Here is a 10,516-nt window from a genome sequence, read left to right on the forward strand (position 1 = left end):
CTTGTGCAGGCTGAGCACAGGATCCTGAGTTCATTCAATCCACAAGTATTTATTGAGTGCCTACTATGTGCCAGGCATTGTTCAAGCACTTGGGGTGCAGCAACAAACAAGATCACTTCGGTGTCCTCAGGGCCTAAGGCCCAATCAGGCATATAATTTTTGTTAAATAAATGTATTGAAAAAATCGATGAATAGATGATTGGATGGGTCGATGGATGAGTGGGGGAGACAAACACTAAACATTCAGACAAATGAACAAATTAATAAGCAATTAAATATACCTTCCTCACTAGCTGTGTGACCTTTGAGAGGTTACTCAACTTCTCTGGGCCCCAGGAGGTTAGCACAAGCAAAGTACAGGACCAGCACAGTGGGGTAAAGGCTGCCCTGGCCACACCCTGTGAGTATATCCTAGAATTAGTTGTGTTGGCAGCCTGGATGCCAGTTCAGTACAAATGCCTGCCTCTCGGGAGTGCAGGAAGTTGTCTTCTTTAGTTAGAGTGTGAGTAGAAAGTGCTTTGAAATCTGAGGATAAAAGGGGAAGGAGGGTGAAGCTCCGGCCACAGGGCTAGGACGCTCCCCTGGGAACCCATCCATGAATCCCTAACACAAGGCTCATGCTCTTGAAGGCCTGCCTGGAGCTGACACCCTCTGTGGGCTTAAGTGGAGTTTAGGTGCAGTGGGAAACACAGCCTCTGAGGGCAGGCTCGGGGGAGCCAGGCAAGGGTGTCGGAGCCAGACTTGAGATAATGTGCTTAAAGCAGTGGGCCCAGCATGTGACAACTCGAGGTACTAAGTCAGGATTAGCTGCTCCTCGTTTTTCACATTATTGCTTTTATTGTTGTTGTTACCCATAACTAGCTGGGTGACTGTGGGCAAAGCCTCAGTTTTCTCTTCTTTAAAATGGGGTGATTATAATACAGTAATGCTAGATGCAGGTAAAGCATGTGGCACAGAGTAAAGAGAATAACACTTCTCTGGGCAAATGCTTAGGAAGCCGTTACCTTGTGCCAGGCCCTGCTTCAAGTATATTGTATAAGTTAACTCATTTGATCCTCACAAACATTATCCTTATTTTCCAGACAAGGTCCTGAGAGGCAGCAGGGACAGCCATGCACTGCCCAGCCACGCACTGCTCATGGGTGCCAGTCAAACAGACCATGACAAGGACAGCACCTCTGAAGCTCTGATGCACAGAAAGGTTAAGGTACTTGCTCAAGGTCACATAGTTGGTACATGGCAGAACTGGGATTAGACCCCAGGCAGCCTGGCTCCAAAGTCTAGCTCCTAATCCTGAACCAATGTTAGCTCTCATCAAGATGGTTGTTGTAATGAGGGTTTCTGGAGTGCAGAGAAATTGGTTTTCTCTTTGCCCAGCCCCACAGGTGTCCAGTGTCAATCCCCCGGTCTCTCATTTCTTCCCACCCCAAAAGCTGGTATATTTCTGGGGATTTTTGATGTTTTTAATTGCCTCCAAATTCTATAAGAGCAATAATACATCTGTGCTTGGGTTTGCTGTGCATACTGCGATCTGGGGACTGTGAACATGCCAGGACATCACACCTCAGACACTGGCCCTGTGTGGTTCCCTGCCTCCACAATCACATGCTCAAGGCCTTTACTTGACAGATGGGCCCAGAGAGGCAAGGTGACTAGCCCAAGGTCACCCAGCAAGGAAGGGGCAGGGCTGGAATAGGTCTTCCAGACTCCAGCCTCACTCTTCTTACTCCACACATCTGACATGTCCCAGTTGATGGCCCATGAGCCAAATGCCGCCTGGAACCTATCTGATTTGGCCTGCGTGGTGTTTCATAAAATTAGAATTTATCATCAGCATTTAAAGAAAGGGATATTTCCAGGAATAATAGCCAAAATATTTACACAGACTGGCCGGGGCATCGACTATTCCGAGTGGACTCTCGCAGTCCAGCCAAAGCCGTGGATATTGTGAGAGAAAGCAAGAAAAAGCCAAAAGGTCTAGAAAAGGCAGAACTGTGGAGACCCAAGATCAGTGGTGGTGGGGGGCTTGGGGGAAGGGGAAGGTGAATAGCAGAGTGCAGAGGATTTTCGGAGCCATGGAACTACTGTGTTTGACAGGATACGGGTGGGGACAGGTCGTTATACACTGTCCAAACCCACAGAAGGTACGGCCCCAAGAGTGAACCCTACTGTCAACTATGGACTCTGGGTACTAATGACGTGTCAATGGAGGTTCATGAATGTGACCAGCTACCTCTCTGGTGGGGGAGGCCGTGCACAGGGGGTCAGCAGGGGGTCTGTGGGAGCCCTCTCGGCCTTCTGTTCCATTTTGCTTTGAACCTAAAACTCCCTAAAAAATGAAGCCTATTTTAAAAACCAGAAGGTCTGGCTACACTGCCCCCACATGTTCACAGGGCCACGGTGGGCTGCGGCCGAGTTGCAGGGCCCGCCTAGACGGAGCGTGTGTGTGCCCGCGCCTGCCAGGCCCCTGGGCCCGCCTCCCTCCCGGCACCAGCTGCCCATCCCTGTGCAAGGCTCAGGCTTGAAGAGGGTTCTTCAGAAATTCCCGATGAGAAAGGGATTTGGGTGAAAGTGCGGCCTGCCGGAACTGGCCAATGGGAAGGCGGGCAGCCCGGTGACGACTGTCCGGATCAGACCCTGCTCGCCAGCCTCCCGTGCGTTTTCCGTGGGGCAGCGTGAGCCGCTCCTGATTCACCCGTCGCCTGCCCGGGCCTGCGGTGGGCGGGGGCCGCTGGAGGACGCAGCCCGGGAAGCACCTGTGCTCGGCACCGAGGCTTGGCAGTTTGAAATGATGCCAGCCTGTGAGCTTAGAATAAAAATGGGCAGGGCACGGAAAATCAGAAGCTGCCATACTCCCCCTGAGAAAGTACGCCTAAAATCACACCCTCCCTGGTAAATCAGATGAGCTTATATTTTTAGGAATTTACTTATTCAGTCACTCATTCACTTAGAAAACATTTAGTGGAGCACCAAGCATGTCCAGAGAGGCCTTGGAGTAGAGAGAGCAGGACAGTTAGGGAGCTGCTCGGCGGCCACCCGTTTGTACCTGGCCACTGCACCGGCACCACCCGTCCGCTGCCAGCAGGACCTGGTTTTCCTTCGGGGAACAACTACCCTCTAGCATCACTCCATGCGGCTCAGGAGGCAGCGGCCCGTCTCCCAAGAGCGGAAGATGGATCAGGCCTGGGCAGTGAGCACATTCCATCTCCTGGCCCCAGGGATGTGCACGTGACAAGTCAAGCCAACCAAAGTCAACCCCCAGACTTGAGCTGGGACTACATAGAAAAGTCAGCTTCTAACCACTTGGCTTGCTGACCTGGCAGAATGGAGGCCCAGGGAATGCTGGCGACTGTCGTTGCCACCGCATGGGATGACCCTGACTGACCCAGAGGAAGCAGCCGAGAGTCGGAGCACCCATGATTCCTAAACAACAGGTGGGTGTTTGGATCCAGCCGTTTCTGAAGCTGAACCCACCTCAAAACTTTTTCTTAAGCTACTTCGAGTTGGGTTTGTTTCTGCCACTTTCAACCGAAAGACCCAGACTAGACAAGTGGGTAAATAGCCATTTCTAGGCAAGAAAACATATAGCTATAGCAAAAGCAGACCATGGGAAATCCATGTAAAGTGCTCTGGGAGTTGAGAGGAAACTAGATCTGGCTTCAGGGAAGAGGCAGCCTTTTATTTTCATTCCACCAAAGTTCATTATTCATTCAGAGTTTTGATATTCTAACAATGATGACCATTTGCTGAATGATTACCAAGTGTCAGGCCCTCTGCTGAGCCTTTTCCTGACCTGTTCATCCTCACAATAGCACCATGAGGTAAACACTGTTGTCCTTACTTCACATAAAACAAAACCGAGGCTCAGAGAGGAGAAGTAACTTGCTCAAGGCCACACAGCAATGACCTGATGAAGCACTGACTCCAGAACCAGAGCTCTTCATCCTTCTGCTGTACTGCCTCACCTCCACATTGCCAGTATACTAAAGTTTTGACCCAAAATGGGTTACCAGGAGATATTTACCAAGTAAACAGAGATCTGGAGACAAAAATAAAGGGGTACACTTGGAGATGTGCCACCCAGAGCCCCTTCAGGAAGGCTTTGCTTGTCAGCCATGGAGAGAGCAGGCAGCAGACAGCTTCCAGCTCCTTTGGGGGCTGCTTCAGCAGAGGAGAGCCACCACACGCCAGGGCAGGGTCTTCTGAGGTGGCTGTGAGCCTAGGACGGAGAAAGAAGTGATGACAGGAAACAAGGCCTGAGAGAGCAGGGAGGCGGTTCCCGCAGGGCTTGGCCAACCAAGCAGAACCCACTAGAGGACCCAGTGTAAGATGAAAATGCAGGACCTCTTGCTCTGAAAGTATTAAGAATTTTAAGATGGCAACAGCAGAGCATCGGACCAAGTGCAGGGCCCTGGGAGAGTGCGGTGCTGTGTGACCACATGGTTGCTCACCCAGGAAGCCGGCCGTGAAGCCACCGGTAAGAGTTGGACTTCATCTTCTGTACAGGTGAGATGTGAAGTCTCTCCCACAGTCCCACTGAAAGCCAATGTCAGAGTCAGGATTCAAACTCACGTCTTGTTCTCACGACTTAAACTTTAGCTGGGCAGGCCACAGGCAGACAATAGTGGCTCTGGATGCTGAGGTCACTGGGGCCAGGACTGGGGGTTTGCTGCCCTGAGACACTGTGGTTGGCCAACCCAAGACCATCCCCTCCTCCCTCTTAGCTTTTGCAACAATGCCCAGGTCCTTCCTTTCCCAACATCCCTCGCAGCTGAGCAGGCATGTGATCAGTCATGTGATCAGCTCTGCCCAATGAGATACTCTTCTGAGTGTTCTGGGAAGCTTTAATTTGGGAATTGCAGGGACAGAGGTGACCGGTGATGTCCTTCTTCCTTCTTCCTACCCTGAGAAGGACTGAGGCATCCATCCTGAAACCATGAGGAGAAGCCAAGAGAATTGCAGAGATGTCAGGAAGAGCCTGGTTTTTTTCTTGAGCCATTGAACTTTTATTCTGTGGGGAAAATAAACCTTTGCTTGTTCGTGCCAAGTCAGCTGAATTGCCAGTTACTTGCAGCCAAACGCATTTCGATTTGTCGCTGTCACCTCCTCAAGACCATAGGTTGGCCTGGATCTTCACTCTACATATGGAGCTCCTGAGGTCTGGAACGGAGAGGAAACTTCCCTGGGTCACACAGTGGAATCACAAGTTTACTGACTCACCACCCAGTGCTGCTTCTGTTCATGCTGCACCTCCTGGTCTATTTCCTTCCATTCAGGCTGCTGAAGACATGACCAACAGCTGCTTCATAAATTAAACATAGGGCCGTGATGACCTTGCTTCCAACTCCTTCCAGTCTCTTACATAAATAGTCCCAGGTCACTGTTTCTATGCCTCTGGACCCAGGACCGCTTCCCACATCCTTTAAAAAGATGAGATGACCAAGTGTAGAGTCTATGCCCCTGGAAAGGTGTGAGTCATGAATCACGGAGCAGAAGGTTCACAGCCAGGAACCTGCCTGTCACTCTTGCAGTCCAGTTCCCCAGCCTTACGTTGAGCTTGTTCACTGAAGTACTGAGTCATCTGCAGCTTGTGGTCAGCTCTGACGTTCAGATCATTTTCTGCTCTTCTTGTGCCCAGCTGATGGCCTTTAATTAGGTGCTGTCAACTTCCTGTCTCCTTCCATGTTGCCTTTCCCATTATTTTTAGAGGTTTTATGAATACTAAAGAAATAATAATAACAAAAATAGGACTTAGTATGTTCTAAGTGCTCTAAATATATTAAAAATATGTCTGAGATAAGTACTATTTGTTATATATTATTTATATTGCATGAGAAAAAAAACTAAGGCTTAGAAAGTTAAATCATTTGTTCAGGGTAACAGAGCTGGGACTATTTGGTGGAGCTGGAATATAATCATCAGTATGTTTGACCCTGGAGTCCAGCACTAAAGGACAAAGCCATTTGATCCATTAAGATAGCTTTAGAGGCTCCTCTACAGCGGTTCAGACTATAATAACATTTCTTGTTTATTTAAAAGACATCTGGAGATTGGAGACCCTAGGGTATATTTGGCATCTCAAGGTTGTCATGAAGGACCAAGGCTCTTTGCCCCCTCATCATCAACAGCAAGTCAGCAACGTGTCCTTGGGCTTGTCACCGAACGTCACAAGATAGCTACCATAACTCACTCATCACCTCTTCACACAACAGTGTCCAAAGCAGGAAAGGAAGGAAAAGTGCAAATAGGTCTCTCTTCATGTGTCTCTTATCAGAGAGGAAATTCTTTCCCAGAAGCCCCCAGCAGAGTTTCCCTTTGGCCAGGACTGGGTCATATGACCACCCCTAGACCAATCCCAGATCCAAGAGAATAGGGTAGACATGCTTGGCTTCAACCAAATGTGGTTTACTTCCCAGGAACATGGCCTGCTGAACAAAGTTAAGGGTTCTGTCAGCAGGAAGGGAGGGGGGAAATGGCCGTTGGCAAGGCAACCCCCAGTGTCTGACACCCCAGCACTTAAAAAACCAACAGGCTCCACTGTTGGTTTGCAAGATTATTATTGATGGTACATGGATGAGGTTGTATGCGTTTTTTAAATTTTACTATTTATTAAGTATTTATGCCTATTTGAAAAAAAATACATATATAGCTAACTCATCAGAACCATTAATTCATGGGTATTATTTCTCCAACTGTATTTAATGTTTTTTAAATATATGGGTTAAAGAAAAATATTAAGAAAATAATAGTTCATTTACTTCAAGATCTGGCAATTGTGAGGGTAGGAAACACTGCTCTATGTTATCCTGCTTGGTGATTTCTCCAACTTCTCAGAGTCATTCAGCCCTCAACCTCCCTCTTGAGGAAAATAAACACCCACAAAGATTTTTGCATCATCTGCAAATATGATTCAAATAAAGCCTCCAGCTCAAATATAATCCAGGCTTCCTCAGCTGGGAAGGACAGGCATCTTGATTCCAGTCCTTTCCTGGTATTTCACCTCTGTCATAGAGCTCTCACTGTTTTATCGGGTCTGCCCCTCCTGTTGAAGCTGCCACAAATCCTATTTCTGCCAGAGCAAGAGACAATCAACAGAGTGACCACTTGAGATTTCTTGTCCTTGTCAGGAATTTTTGAGCTTTCCTAAGACATGAGCTCTTTTCATTTAAACAAGAGTTTGGGGGTCTGTCGAAAGAACTGGATAAATAAATTATGGCTCAGAAACATAATAGAAATGCTAGTCTTTGTTAAGAGGAATGAGGTGGACTAATATGTGCTGATATCAGAAGATCTTCAGGATCTACAGTTATGTGAAAAAAGCAGAACAATATGTACCCTATAAGCCATGGGTCAGCAAACTTGTTCTGTAAAGGGCCACTTAGTGAATACTTTGTGTTGTGCGGGCCATTCAGTCCCTGTCACAACTACTCGTGTGCCATTCTGGCACCCAAGCAGCCATAGACAGTCCGTAAACACGTGGACAGGACTGTGTTCCAAAACACTTTATTTATAGACACAGATTTTAATTTCATATAATTTTCATGTGTCATAAAGTATTATCCTTCTCTTGATTTTTTTTCAACCATTTAAAAATGTAAGAAAATGTAAAACTCATTCTTAGCTCTCAGGCTGTACAAAAACATGCAACAGAATAGATTTGGCCAGAGGACTGTAGTTTGCTGGCCCCTTGAATAAACCATTGGTTCAAAAGGAAATGATAGAGAAACATAGGAAATAGAGAGAGCTCTATTACATTACATATACGTATGTATGCGTGTGTGATACATATACTTGGAGAGCAAGAGAGTGAGAATGAGATTTGTTTTTATCTCTAAAAAGACACACAAAAAATTGGCAACAGTAAGTGCTTCTAGAGAGAAGATCTGGGAAAGACCAGATGAAGGCAGAAAGGAGACTTTTTTTACACAACCTGTTTATACTGTTTGAATTTTTCTCCACGTGCTTGTGCTACTTTTACAAAGCAGGAAACATTTGCCAAAGCAAAAACGATACGTATGCCACAGTCAGTGAGAATGGGGTAATAAATAAACCCACACTGGCATCCATGGTGCAACAACAGGGGGTGCCAATCATAGCCCGTTCATAGAAGGGGGCCCTGGAGTTGTGCAGAGCCCACCCTGCGTGGCAGCCCTGTTGGCAACCAAATTAAGAATTTGTATGAAGCGAAACTAATAAGTAAATATTGAGGGAGTCTGGTTGGAGTGGAAGTTGTGGGGGGAGCAATAAAATCTCGCTGTTTCCGTTTTCTGCTGTTCCTTATCTGGGTCACAGTAAAACCAATGTTCTGCCAATATTTACTTTTGATCTTTGCTCCAGAGTGGAGGAAAGATGCCCAGGCCCATATAAATGTGAGGGTGGAACTGAGACGAAGGAGAAGAGAAAAAACTCACCCTAAAATAAAATCATCTCAAGAACCTAAATATGAAGAATGCCATGTGCTTCACAGAAACACGTAATGGCCAAGTCTACTTATTCAGCACCCTCTCTCTGAATTCCAGCCAGCTTTCCCGGAAATTGGGGTTCAATGAGATCCATTTGGAAGCATTTTGACCTAGGTTAGAGGTCAGAAATGGCAGCTTTGCACCAAGGTAAGCAGCAGACAGGGATTTCTGATCAGCAGTGGTTTCACATAAATACAAATGTTTCTGTCTTCCCTTGAAACACTGGTTGCTTGGCCACCCTGGGCCCAAAGCCCACATGGAAATATTAGGCTGAAGCACAGTGATAGTTTCACCTTTCAGAGAGGACAAGGGCTGCTGGTTTGCCACAGTCTCCACCACTCCCTGTTATCCCCCATCAGGGCTGCTTCACTTGCTTCTTTTTAAATTTATACTTTACTCAACTAATATTTATTGAACACTTACTATGTGCCAGGCACTGGCTGTGAAGAAAACAGACAAAAATTCCTCACTTTGTAAGTTCCTTACATTCCAATTGAGAAAAAGATGAAGAACAAAAAAAGAAGAAAATATATATAATGCCAGATAGCAATACATTCTATGGAGAAAACAATGCAACCAAGGTGGAGGGAGTGTTGGGCATGGTCAAGGAAGGCCTTCCTGAGAAGGTGACATCTGAGCAAAGACCTGAAGCAGATGAGGAAGCAAGCCCTGAGGATATCTGCAGAAGGTTCCTGCCAGGTAAAATAGCAAGAGCAAAGGCCCTGAGGCAGGACTGTTCCAGTGCTGCATTCCTTTTAATGGCTGAGAACCAGTGAGGTCACTGTATCAAGAAAGGAGTGAGTGAGGGGTAGCATGAGAGAGATGAAGTCAGGGAGGTGATGGGGGTATGAATTTTGTAGGGCCTCATAGGATCTTTGGCTTCTACTCTGAGTGAGGTGGGAGCTGTGGATGGTTCTGAGCAGAGGAGGGACATGGTTGGACTTAGATTTTGATGGACCCCCTCTAGGTGTATGAGGTGAATGGACTGTGTGTGTGTAGAGAGTGGGGTTGGGGACAAGACAGAAGCAGAGAGAAGACTGAGGACCTACTGTAGCAGTCCAGGCACAAGATGATGGTGGCCTCCAGGGCGGTGGCTGGGACGTGGGACAGCAGGTTGGATTCTGGACTACGTACGGTGTTTCCCACTCCTTTTGGCACTTAGGGGAAACTTCCCTTATTCACTCTGCTCCAGCCACATTGTGCTCGCACAATTCAGCCTCCAGCCGAATCGTTTAATCCCCCAAAGCCCCTCCCTATGAGTTCATTTGATGGTTAAATATCCCCGTTTACAGATGAGGAAACTGAGGCATAGGATGGAGCACTCCTGTTCACACAGCGAATTTTCTGAAGAGGCTCACAGCAGTATCTCCCATCTCTCATGATATTTCTCCTTTAAAAAAAAAGCGTTATTGAGATATAGTTCACATACCACAGAATTCACACTTTTCAAGTATGCGATCCAGTGGCCTTTGGTGTATTCTCAGAGTTGTGCGGCCATCACCACTGTCTAATTTTAGAACACTTGTCTCCCCAAAGAGAAACCCTGCGCCCATTAGCAGTCACTCCCCGTCCCCTCCTCCCCAGACCCTGGCAACTGCTAATCTACTCTCTGTCCCCATGAAGTTGCCTCTTCTGGACACTTCATGCCAGTGGACTCATTTGCCTTTTTGTGGCTGTCTTCTCCCACGTCGCATGTCTCTGAGGTGCGTCCGTGTCCCAGCCCTGCATTCCCTTTTACCGCAGAATGAGACTCCATTGTATGGCTCTGCCGCCTTGTCCTTTTCCATTCACCTGTTGATGGACATTTGGTTCTGTGTGATGTCGATTTTCATTTCTCTTGGGTATATATATATATATATATACACCTAGGAGTGGAATTGCTGGATCATGTGGTAACTCCATGTTTAGCCTTCTGAGGAAACCACCAGACTATTTTCCAAAGTGGCTGCGCCATGTTAAAATCCACCCCCTGCCCACAGTATGTGAGGTTCCAGCTTCTGCACATCGTCCTTCTGCTGTTCTTATAAAGTCACCTGGACACTCGGACAACCTTT

At 47.2% G+C, this 10,516-nt stretch overlaps 1 long non-coding RNA gene across 2 annotated transcripts; it reads right to left on the reverse strand.

Moving 5' to 3' along the window:
- Positions 1–3,658: 3,658 nt before the first annotated feature.
- LOC118920704 (uncharacterized) lies at positions 3,659–5,783 on the reverse strand. 2 transcript variants are annotated; one of them, XR_008998015.1, is made up of 3 exons: positions 5,221–5,760; positions 4,452–5,011; positions 3,659–4,219 (listed from the first exon to the last, which is right to left on the reverse strand). It is a non-coding gene; the product is annotated as an uncharacterized LOC118920704 (long non-coding RNA). The 2 variants fall into 2 exon arrangements; XR_005028024.2 differs by having other exon boundaries at positions 4,452–5,783.
- Between the last annotated feature and the right edge of the window lie 4,733 nt (positions 5,784–10,516).

Source organism: Manis pentadactyla, chromosome 5, assembly GCF_030020395.1.
Source record: "Manis pentadactyla isolate mManPen7 chromosome 5, mManPen7.hap1, whole genome shotgun sequence".
NCBI lineage: Eukaryota > Metazoa > Chordata > Mammalia > Pholidota > Manidae > Manis > Manis pentadactyla.